Genomic DNA, 5,883 nt, shown 5'->3' with positions numbered 1-5,883 from the left:
ATGTAACTTATCAAGACAAGAAACAAGAGCTCTTTGAAAGAGAAAATCGGTTGAATTATTTACAGTTTTCTGAAATAAATCAAAGAGTATTTGAAGCTCTAAAAATAATTTATGACAAGTTAAAAAGAGAGGTCGAAGAGCTAGAAAAATTAATAGAATCTCTAGAAAATAGTGATGAATCGATGATAGAATTTGCAGAAATTTTAAGATAAATAATGAAGCATACAAAGATTGAAAGACCAGAAAATAAAATAAAAAGGAAAAGGGCGAAAAAAATTAAAAAGTAAAATAAAGGAGTATAAAAGGGAATTAAATAATCTTCAGATCGAAATTGATGACCTTATAATAAAAAGGATAGAAATAAGAATAAATATAAACAAGTTGGAGTTAAACTTAAAAAATTTATAAATGTCTGGAAAACCATATTATGACTTAAAAGAATTAAAGCTGTTAAAAGAAAAAATAGAAAATGAAGTTGAAAAATTAAAAAGATATTTAGAAACAACAGAAAGTGTAGAAATAAAAGAAATTTTTGAGGATTTAAGAAATTATATTAAAGAAAAAGACAAACAGATAAAAGATTTTATATACAATAATCCATGTAAAAAAGAATATTATAAACTAAAACAAGATTGAAAAATTATAAAAATCAGAATTATAAATACTAGTAATACGGTCAATACTTTTTATTATGAATTGGCAAATTATTCGAAGAGTTAATAGAAATTTCGAAAAAGAAATTAAAAGAAAAGACGACTTTAAAAATTGGTATCAGAGCTAAGTTAACGATTAAAGGTAACACTTTCTCTTTAAGCAACACTTTTAGTGATACGCTTTTAAATCAAAATCTGTAAATATGTACAAAAATGCATCTGTACAGTAGATGGACCCCTATTAATAATATCTAGGGGTGTAATAATATTTAGGGGTGTACACTGATCGGATTGGATCGGATATGGCTGAAAATTCAATTCGATCCGCACAATGTTCCATTGAATTGAATCGCATATGATATCTGCGTTTTTTAGTGTCAGATCCGATCTGATTTGTAAATGTGTGGATTGGATCGGATATCAGATATATCTGCATAATTGAACATTTTTTAATCATATTTTTACGTAAAAAAATTCAATAAAAATATTTTTTTCACATTTTTAAATTTATTTATTTCTAAAATATTTTTTATCAAGCTTTTTCTAAATAACAAAAATAAAATAATACAATATATGAATAATAATTACTAACTAAAATTTATAAACAAATAAATATAATACCAAACATATATATTTATTTATTTATTTTTAATTATTATTGTATGAATCTGCAGATTGGATTGTGGATATTTAATGCGAATACGATACGATCCGATCCATAAATACCCCTAATAATATCTATAATCTATATCTATAACAATATATAATGTCAATACATGGGTTTGATGTCTAAAATTTTTTTTCAATTTTTCCCTTCCTAATAATCTATCTCACTGTATATTAGTTATTCAGTTATTTCACATTAAAAAATTTTCACTACCTCATCTTCTCTCTTATAATTATCTCTTTCCTCTCTTACTATCTATCTATCATATCAGGTTACTGTTATTGCATAATAAAAAATTTTTTCTTTTCTTATTCATCTTCTCTTGCATCCTTCTCATTTTACTTAAATATAACATAAAATCTAATACAAGAATAATTGGTCTCTAAATTTAAGTTCCAATATTGCTCCTAAAGAAAGGTTTATTATTAAAAAATTCTTTCACCAGATACGTTAAATAAAAAAATTTTCTATCCATTTTTCTCTTATCATACTCTTCTAATATACTCTAGGTACCTACATAATATATAATATCAATTGACATCTAAATTTAAGTTCCAATATTACTCTAGATAAGTTTATTATTAAAATAATTTCTCCCGTACATCCATCAGTTACGTTGAATAAAAAAAACGTTCACACATTTTTCATAGCAATTTTATCAAGAATTTTCTATTGGAAGTAAATTATTCAAGTGGATTTTTTTTATTATGGATATGCTTTTAAAAGAATAAAAATAAAATAGTTTAATAGGACAATATTTTTTTGAAAAAATTTACACAACATAATTTTTGTACCAATATATTAGAATTCATTTTACATATAATATTCATTCATCTGAATTTATTCCTGAAGTACTATATAAAAATTATATTTAAGTAATTTTTTATCTTATAACCATTTTATATTTTGGAATTCAAAATTTTGTATTTTTATTTTTATTCAAGTTTTATTTTTATGTTTTATTTTAGTTCTGTGAATAAAAAAGTATTAATGTTAGTTTTAGTATTTAATGTAAAACCCGGTTAATTAACGGCTAATTAACCCATAAATGAGAATTTATTCTAAAAAGCCCAAAATATGATTTTTTTTGGCTAAATGTGATAGAGGAGATTGAGACGAGAATTTCGGTACCAATTTTATAGAATTCGGACCAAGATTGGACCGAACGGGCCAAACCGGGCCAACCAGACCCAAAGTGGGCCCTTGGCCCAACATAACTAAACAAAAACCCTAGTTTTCAGCATTCTCTCTCCTCACTAAACACACTCACATGTTGAAAATGGAGGCCATGGAGGGAAGAACACTCTCTCAAGTTCTTTCTCTCACTTGATCTTCAAACCACCATAACTTTTGATCTAGAGCTTCGATTGCCACAACGTTTGTGGCCATGTGTTCACTGCGAAGAGCTCTACAAAATCTATACAATTAATCTTGAGATAAGCCACGTTTTGTTCTTCGAAATTCCAGCCTTGTTTTCGAGTTTTATGAGCAAAAATGTTGAGATTTTGGACTCTTTGATGTTATAGGACCCAACTCTCTTGAAGGAGAAGGTTAATCTTGTCTCCTTGGACCTTGGGTATAGTAAGATTCTCAACCCTAGTGTAATTTATTGTTCTATGATGTTTGGATGTTAAGATGTTGTGTATGGGTATGATGATTGTGGCTTAGGTTGTGTATGTGTGAATATTGGAGCTTGATTGGTGATATTGAAAAGCTTAAAAAGGGATTTGGTGGTGAAAAATCTATTCTTGGAGGTGTTGAGACCTTGAGAGCTTGTGAATAAGTGATTTGGAAGTGCTCCGGTTGAGCTTAGAAAATCGGCTAAGGTATGATTTCGGTTTCCCGTATCTAATATGTAATGTGGTAGGAAATACTTAGGCTAGAGGCCCTAAGATAGGCATTGAATTGTTGATGATGTTGAATGGTTGATATATATGATGTGGTCATATATGTGATGATGATTATTAATGCCTTGATGGTATGATGTATGAGAAATATGCATGTTGTGATATATGCTTGATGATTGATTATGGTTGAATTGTGGGTGAAATCATGATGATGGTGAGTATGATATTGATTATGTACAATGATGGTTAATTGGAATTGGTGTTGTTGAAAATTGGCATGAGGAAGAGTATATGATATGTCAATGTGTTTGGGTTTGAGCCACTTGGGTGAAGTGGGCTAAAATGATGGGATAGTGATTTTGTAAATTGGGGTAATGTGTCAAGGTGTGAGTTGAGGAGGCTTGATGTTGAATTTGATATATATTGATTGATTTTAAAGAAAATGGATGAAATTGGCATGTTTTGATTGGTTTTGAAAAGAGTCGAAAATGGTTTGTTTTGAAAATGGCACTTTGTGGTTTTTATGAAAAACATGGTTTTTGGACATACTTTGACGGGACATAACTTGGACTACGGATCTCTGTTTTGTGCCAAATCTATTTAGAAATGAAATTAGATCTGGGATGTCCATGCTGTTTGAAGAACGGGTGAAAAACGATTTAAAATGAGGAAGTTATGTCTGTTGGAAAATTGGGGGTTGAATCTGTGAATTCTGTAGTTTTTAACTTAGAAAATTTTTAGCAGAATGACCCCCCGCACGTAGGCACACTTGGCGCGTACCCGCCGTTCTTCTCGAAACGCCATCCACGCGGGCGCGCCGATGTGCTGCACCCAATGCCCAGCCATTTTCCAGAAAGTTGTGCCAGAACTGTGCCAGATTTGTGCCTGGGGTACGAGAGTACCCACGCGTACGCGTGGCTGATGCGTGCGCGTCGATGGGATAATTTTCAATCCATATGTTAGCGTGCATGACGCATACGCGTCGATGAGTTTTGGTGGCCATCCACGTGTGCGCGTGGAGTGCGCGTACGCGTGGCCCTATTTTCATCCCAAAGTTGATTTTTGAGTTTTAAAAGCCAAATCTCATACTTCTAAGCCTCCGATCTCACCACTTATGTCTTAAATCATTATGATATGCCTAGCAATTAGAAAAGAAATTAGGGGATGTGGTAACTTGCGAGTGAAGCAAGGGAAAAAAATGAATGATCAATGAGGATCAAAGATGATTATGTGAGAGGCGGAGGATGGTGGTGGAAGTGCTTGTTATGCCATGGGCCGAAAGGCCGTAATTGTTAATGAAATGGCTGGTTATGGATTTAACCGTGAGCCGGATGGCTGATATGGATGTTGATCCATGGATGAGAATTCATGCATGTTTATGCTGAATTATTGATAATTGTGATTTGCACTTCCACTATCTGAGATACGAGTTTCCCTGGGTAGTAGCAGTGGCTAGCCACCACGTGCTCCAGGTTGAGACTCGAAGCTCTTTTGACCCTATGTCGTCAGGGTGGCCGGGCACTGTGAAAGCCCCGGATGAGCTCACCCCCATAAATATTCACCAGTGAGGGTGATGGATATGGATCATGATTATGATCAAGTTTATATTGAGTATAACTCGAGTTGGGGAGACACGACAGAGGGACGGTCCAATGGTTAACTGCCAGGACTTGTCGGGTTGGCTCTATAACCGACAGATGATATCATCAGCCACTAGGGACAGCCATTCATCATATGCATACTATGTGAATTGATTGAGATTGCCTATTTGACTGCATATTACTTGCTATTTGTCTAAATGCCTTATTTGTTCCTATTTGTATATCTCTTGTTTGATATAACTGTGTTTGCTATATTCTATACTCCTGTTGGTGGTTGGGAGGTTTGAAAGAATTGGAAAGGAAAGTATTAGTTAGACTGAAGAATCTTTAGACAAATGCCCTTATATGGTTTAGCTTGTTTATAAGCTTTGATATTATCTGGAGGAAGTTCTAGGATTGCCTTCGACTTTCCTCTATTATTATGTATTATATATGTGGAAGCTGTTACCATGCTGGGGACCTCTGGTTTTCACCCATGCGGATTTTGTGGTTTTCAGATGCAGGACGTGAAGTTTCCCGCTGAGGCATGCTGGAGACTTCTAGATTTGCGAAGATTCTTTGTTCTCGAGACTATGATTTGGTTTATATGTTTTGCTTAGATACTTTTATCTCCATTAAATAATACGAACTGTGATAACTCCTTTTATGGGAGATTTTGGAGATTAGGTTTCTGTTTTTGTGTCCCTTTGGGTTTCCTTTGGGGTTTTTCTTATTTTATCATATGTATATATTGCTATGCTCGGACCGGTTATCTTCGCAGCCGGATTTTGAGTCTTGATATTCCTATTTTTGACACTCCTTTGTATATATATATAATCTCGCGTCGGTTATCCTCGTTCGTTACGTTATTGATCGGAGTGTTGCGCTTTCGAGTTGCGATTTTTGTTTAACCCTTTTTCTACAAAGGCTCCTAGTTATAATCAATCATTCATACTACTATACGTACTAAATTTTTATTTTAGAGGTCGTAATACCTTGCCATCTCTGAATTATGACTTAAGCATAAGACTCTGTATGGTAGAGTGTTACATTTAACTTCTAGGATAAATAAAAAGATGGGACGTTTTTAATAAATTTGATGATTAAAAAATTATTTATTATAGAACAAGTTAAGT

The sequence above is a fragment of the Arachis duranensis genome, chromosome 9 (assembly GCF_000817695.3).
Source record: "Arachis duranensis cultivar V14167 chromosome 9, aradu.V14167.gnm2.J7QH, whole genome shotgun sequence".
NCBI lineage: Eukaryota > Viridiplantae > Streptophyta > Magnoliopsida > Fabales > Fabaceae > Arachis > Arachis duranensis.
Note: the sequence above shows the minus strand (reverse complement) of the source record.